Source organism: Pteropus alecto, unplaced genomic scaffold (assembly GCF_000325575.1).
Source record: "Pteropus alecto unplaced genomic scaffold, ASM32557v1 scaffold23, whole genome shotgun sequence".
NCBI classification, from domain to species: Eukaryota; Metazoa; Chordata; class Mammalia; order Chiroptera; family Pteropodidae; genus Pteropus; species Pteropus alecto.
In genome coordinates, this window is record NW_006435837.1 from 1,347,040 (window position 1) to 1,354,366 (window position 7,327).

Here is a 7,327-nt window from a genome sequence, read left to right on the forward strand (position 1 = left end):
GGCATCATCAATATGCTTACTTAAGGGTAGAAAATGTGTTTGGTATTGTTTTGCTCTACTTTTAGCCCAGACAAGCATGAATGGGGAGTCAGGTGGCATGGCCATGAATAGAACAGTTTTGTTATGTTTTGAGATTCTTAAACAAATCTATTTGGAATATAAACTTAAGCCAACCAAGTCTCTACAGAAAATTAATTCATTTTGCATTGAAACCTCAAGGACATAAATTCATAAAATTGAAAACTGAATATCATCTTTAGCCCCTTAGGAAACCTGAGTAAGGAATTAAAAAAGGAATCAAGGGACTTTCTCCATCACTGAGCAATATAATGTTTTTTCTCTTTGGATGATTTGAATTGGAGAAATAGTACATTACAGATGATTGGATCACTTTGTCATCCCCAAATCTGGTTTCTATTGAGTTTACATAAATTGACTAAGCTCTCAGTGAAAAAATGGTCTGTCTATGATGATCGGTCATAACTGCACTATTGGCATTACTATGTCTTTCCATTAATATCACCTGTGGCTAGCACAGGACCCTAGAATAAAGAAGGCCTTCAATAAATACTTGGAAATGATTAAACAAACTCTAGTTGCCTTGGATTTTTAAAAAGTTAGTCTGAAGATACCAAAATGGAGATAATCAGGATTGCACTGATGCAAACCATGAATGGGCATGACAGAGGAAACCAATTCTAACATTCTAGAGAAAAGCCATCACCTAAAATTGGAAAAGTGCCACCATTGGCATCAGCTTCTTGTAGACCATTTAACTTTTCTTAGTTCCCTCATTTGAAAACTGAGACTGTTCTAGGTCTAAAATTCTGTAGTTCTTACTGGGTTTCTTCCTTTACACCTGTCAGCCTTCCCTATGGACCAAAATCTTTTTTTTTTTTAATTTTTATTTTTCAATTACAGTTGAAAATCAATATTATATTAGTTTCATATGTACCACATAGTGGTCAGACATTTATATAATTTATGAAGTGATCCCCTTGATAAGTCTAGTACCCACCTGGCACTATACGTAGCTATTACAATATTATTGAAAATATTCTCTATGCTGTACTTTATATCCCTGTGTATTTTGTAACTGACAATTTGTTCTTCTTAATCCCTTCACCTTTTTCAGTCAGCTCCCTAACTCCCCTCTCATCAACCATCAGTTTATTCTCTGTATCTATGAGTCTGTTTTTGTTTGTCCATTTATTTTGTTCTTTAGATTCCATGTATAAGTGATATCATATGGCATTTGTCTTTTTCTGACTTATTTCACTCAGTATAAGACCCTCTTGGTCCATTCATATTGTTGCAAATGGTAAGATTTCATTCTTTCTTATGGCCGGGTGAGTAATGTTCCATTGTATATATGTACCACATCTTCTTTATCCAGTCACCTATTGATGGACACTTAAGTTGCTTCCATATCCCGGCTATTGTAAATAGTGCTGCAATGCACATAGGGGTGCATATATCTTTTTGAATTACTGTTTTGGATTTCTTCAGATAAATACCCAGAAGTGGAATTGCTGAGTTATATGGTAGTTCTAGTTTTAATTTTTTTAGGAACCTCCAAACTCTTTTCTATAGTGGCAGCACCATTTTGCAATTCCACCGACAGCGCACAAGGGTTCCCTTTTCTCTGCATTCTCGTCAACACTTGTTGTTTGTTGATTTATTAATAATAGCCATTCTGACAGGTCTGAGGTGATACCTCATTGTGGTTTTAATCTGCATTTCTCTGAGGATTAGTGATGTTGAGCATCTCTTCATATGTCTCTTGGCCATCTGTATGTCCTCTTTGGAGAAATGTCTATTCAGGTCCTCTGCCCATTTTTTAATTGGATTCTTTGGTTGGTTGGTTTGTTTGTTTTTGGTGTTAAGTTGTATGAGTTCTTTATAGAGTTTAGATACATTAATCCCTTATCAGATGTACCATTGGTGAATATCTTCTATTCAGTAGGTTGCCTATGGACCAAAACTTATTTGGACGACTGAAGTATTTTCTTTGTCAGTTTGCTCTCCTAGGATCAAGCTACTACACTGGCTTTTTTGACGATCACATCTGTATTCTATGTTAACTGTCCTTTATATACAAAAAAAATAAGACCCTTGATCCGTCCTAGTTAGGTCATAATACACATACTTGACTACATACTTTTTTTCCCTTTCTGCCTTATCTTAGTCTCTCTTCCCTGGCAATGAAACACTTGCAAGGCAGCTTCCCAAGAATGAGACCAAAGCTTGTGGTGATATTTAGAAAAAAATATCAGAATTTTAGTTCCTATCATTAGCTTTACCAACATGGTGTTTTAACAACTCACAAACCTTGGACATTCAATCAGAGGCTTAAACAAAAACTCTAATGTACTCTTTAAGATGACTACATCTTCTCAAGCCTCAAGATCTAAATAGAAGAAATTTTAGAAATCTCATAGAACAGATTGGTTTAGCCTCTCAAGCTAAACCTAGGGTATCTATCACCTTATTTGTAACTAATCTAGTGCCTGACATATGCGGGCATATATTACCTTCTAGAGAGAAATACTTAGGGGAACTAATTTTTGACACAGGAGCCAAAAACATACAGTAGAGAAAGGAAAGCCTCTTCAATAAATGGTGCTGGGAGAATTGGAAAGCCACATGCAAAAGAATAATAAAAGTAAACTGCTATCTGTCACCATACACGAAAAAACGAACTCAAAATGGATTGAAGACTTGAATATAAGACCAAAGACAATAACGTACATAGAAGAAAACTAAACTTATGGACCTTGGTCTCAGAGGGATTTTAGTGAACTTGACCACAAAGATAAGGGAAGTAAAATAAAAAATAAATGAATGGGACTACATCAAACTAAAAAGTTTCTGCACAACAAAAGAAATTATTTTAAATGTGAATAATCCAATTATCTATCTCGATAGTTAAAGTTTTCTTGTATTTTTTCAGAAGAGCTCTACAACAGCAAATTCCATTCTTCTTTCAATCTTTAAATTTAGAATCATCTGCACTCAGATGATACCACCATTTGCAAGACAATTGTACCTCACTGCTTAAAATTAGTTTAAAAATACTGCTCAAACTTAATTTTGAAATAATTCAGGGAAAATGAAAGCAGAGTCACAATTCTAACATCAGATGAGAGCATTTGGAACATTAAAGTCTCTTTCATACCTGAGATCCTAAGAGTCAATGAATCACATCTAAGTATTACTATTCTCAATAGTTACTTTGATGTCTTGCTAAATGACCTCCCATAACCACTCTTACTTACATGACTAATGCTTGCATACTTTGGGCTGGAATTCAGGGCCATTCAAACACTGCTCTCAACAACCTTTCCAACCTCTTCAATCTCTTCTCTCTTAAATACAATCAGTGATGTGAAAAACCACCTATCAAGAGCTTAAGAAACAAATCTGTGATTTGTAGTATTTGCCAATTTTCATGGTGTTAATAATCCTGCCATGACCAATTACAGGCTACCAAAGATTTAAAACTGGCTCACAAGAATATTTAACAATTGGTTCTACACCTGGCCTGTAGAAATCCAATCCAGGTCAAGCACACCACTGACATACCTGATATTCCAATCAGATTATTTTATTGCAGTACTATGAATATGCCTTTTCATTCTCTATAGATAACTGTGCCTTCATATATAATAGAGCAAACCTCATTTCTTTTCATGTCAAATTCGTAGCCACTCTTAATTTTCAACCTAAATGCTACTTCTTTCTAAATTTCCTTTACTTTTTATGTGTACTTCTTCTTGAGCTTAACACACTGACTTCTAAATTATTTATTGTATGTATTATGCCTAGTCAACAAAGGACAAATCCATTTTTTTTTAATATCACTTGGGGCTAGTAAAATGCTTTACACATAATGATACTTCTAAGATTCTTGGTTTGGGTGGGGGGATAACTGGGATACGGTTTTTCAGTGACACATAAGGCAATGAATAAATAAGTAGAATCCATAAAAGTATATTTGAGGGTGTATTTGAGGCTGACAATTAAAAGTGAAAATACAAAATAAAATTAGTTTAAATATGGATTCATTTGAAAATAATCCTCAAAAATCATATTCATGATATAAGATAGTTTAGTAGTTAATACTGTTATTTCTGTTATAAGATTGCCTGGGTTCAAATATTGTCTCTATCTCTTACTAGCTGGGTGATATGGGGCAAGTTACTTAACATCTCCAACCCTCAGTTTCCTCATTTGTAAATTGGTCATAATAATAATACCCATCTCATAAGGTTACTGTGAGGACTGTATAGAATAATATTTGTAAAGCGCTTAAAACAGTACTTGACAAATGCTAAGTATTCAATATACATTTGTTAGCAATAGTAAGAGTAGTAATAATAGTGGTAGAAAATAATGCCTATTACCTAAAAATAAATCTCAAAAATTGTAAATAAAATGAAAGAATAAATGAATGTTGAAATAGGAAACGGGGGAGGGGTGTAGATAGATGACTATAATAATCAAAGGCATAGGATTTGATTGCAGTCTAGTCCTTAAAGTGAGCCAAATACTAACTTTCAAAATCCTAGTATCCCTTGCTCTGTCCCATGTTTTTACTTATGAAATAAATCAATCATTTTCCTCAAATCCTTCGTCACAGCTCCCAGGTAATGTCCCACTGTAGAACACCAAAGCCACAGTCATGTTTTCAGTGTTCACTTGTTAAAAAGAAAAATTTTAAATCAGCTTGTTGAAACCCCTTCTAAGCCTGCAGCATTCACTTATCTATGACACAGATGGCCCCAACTCACATTAGTCGCAATAGATTCATTAAATGACCCCCTCAAATGCTAGACAGATGAACCCTGAAGGACATGGAACTGCTGACATTTCTTTTAAGCATATGACATTTTAAAAGGATTCTGGGTTATCCTCTTATTCCACATTGGATAAGTAGGCTACTTCCATCCTGATGGGTAGAAGGAAATGAGTAAAAGGAAGGCTTTTTGTCCATAATCAAGAAAGAGGAAAAAAATATCCAGGCTCTTTTACCTAAAGGGAGTGTATCTGCCTTTTTGATTCACTTTGGAGATTGTTTAAAATACAAAAGGAAGAAAGTAACAACTAATTGTCCCTCAGCAGAAAGGTGAAAAAGCACTAAAAAATTCTAGGGCATCTCTTTGTCAAAAATAAAAATAATTTCTGAGATGTTCTAAATTAAATTATAGTTGCCAGAGAGTGAAAAAAAGAGAGAACTGTTAGCCTGTTAGTGGCTATGGGCCAGCGAACAAAAGACTGCTCATATTCCTTCTATGACTATTGGAAATTCAGATGAATTTCCAGGTCGCTATTTCCAAGATTATCCTAGCCAGGCACCATTGAACCCTAGGAGGCTCCGCTTCTTGTTTACACATGGACTTTGGGGATTGCTGCCCACTGCCAATCCAGTGGAGCAGACATTTCTCTTTGCAGACTCTGCACCTATCCCAGAGCTGGCCCCATTCCATCTTCTCCCACACCTTTGTCTATAGCTAATGTAAATTCTTTCAGGTGGCTTATATCTTTCTTCACCCCCACCCTACCACAACTTGAATCATAAAAATGCTTGCAAACTCCCGAATGATGGCCATGTATGTCTTTTCTACCTAGCCATGCTGCTGGTGGTTTGGACTTTATGCACTAAGACTGGCGTTCTTTTTATCTAGCATTTTTGGCTCAATAAAACTTTTCTTCAAAAATGACTTTCAGCCATGGAAGTTAACAACAGGTATAGAAAAAATTAGGCATGTAGGAGAAATAGTTGGAAATTATAGTCCTACTTGGGACTTTCAAATTTTTCACATGAATAATTCCCCAAATGAATATTTTTAATGCCCATCTCAGAATGGCATCTGATCTTTCACTAGAATACATAATCTTGACAAATAGGAAGTATTTATGGTATTGAAATCTCTCCCTAGAAGTATCAACCAACTATGTTTCCAAAGGCCTGGCCACTGCTAGACAAGTTCAAACTTGAATTCAGAATGCCCTGAGTACGTGCATTGAGGCTGAGTTTGCTCTTTGCCTATTGGGCTTTTACCTTCCAGAGGAGCCAACTGCAACACTGTTGCTTCCTTCTCATTATACTCCTGTCCCCACCCTGGAACCCCAGGAGCTATTTGATCTATTGATCATTGTCTGTTGATTATGTGCTTCCATATATATTTTCAAAACAACATTGACAACATAATATGTAGTGGAGCTTATATGTCATAGGTATTTGTTTCAGTGAAATGGAGTAAGGTTTGTGGGAATCTACTTTTCCTTAATTTATGAAGAAACTATGAGATCCTCTGAAATATCCAGAAAACAGTCTGGAAGCACCTTTTTAGCACCAGGCTCTCCAGCATTTCCAGTGGTTGCCATGGCCTCAGATGGAAAAAAAAAATTAGGAAATCACTCCAGTGTTATAATTTCTAGCATATATACTCTTTCTCCATAGAGATACATCAGCATCATTTATATGGTATAAGAACACAGGGCTCAAATTCCTATGCTAGTTTAAGAAAATCATTTAAAAAGTTAAACTTCTGTACAGCAATGAGAACAAACAAATTATAATCCCCCGCATGACATACATAAATCTCAAAATTGAATGAAAAAAAGCCAAATCCCAAACAGTACATATAGTATGATTCCATGTATTTGAAGTTTAAATACAGGTAAAGCAAATATATAGTGGTAGAAATCTGCATATTGGTTACCAGTGTAGAGGAGGAGGCGAGTGAATTGAATGGGGGATAAAGGGAACTTCTGAGAAGTTTGCTAAATTATTTCGTGATCTGGATTCTGATTACATGGGGTTCTTGGTGACTATTCATTGAGCTCTATGCCAATGCTTATTATTTGTGTACGTTTCTACATGTATGTTACATTTCAATAAAAATTCATTAACCTAATAAAACTAATGGAAGGAAATCTGAAAAATTTTTACCAACACTGAAAATAATTTGAATGTTATCATAGTCAAAAAGAAATATATTAATAAATCCTAGATAAAAATAAAAATGTTTTAAAAGTTTAAGTGGAAAGATATCACATCAAAAAAGTATGAAAATTAAGACAATATGAAAAACAATAGACAATAATAAAGGCAGGACCAAGTTTAGAAATACTACCTGTTTTATAACTGAGGAAAATAAATTCCATACAGAAATTTAGAAGGGAGAATGATTCCAAACTGTATAGAATTTTATCACTCATCCAACCACTTCATTTTACAGTTGAGAAAACTGAGAGACAGAGAGAAGTCACATGTTCAAGCTCCCCCAGTTGCTCAGCAGCAACAGAAACTATAACCCAA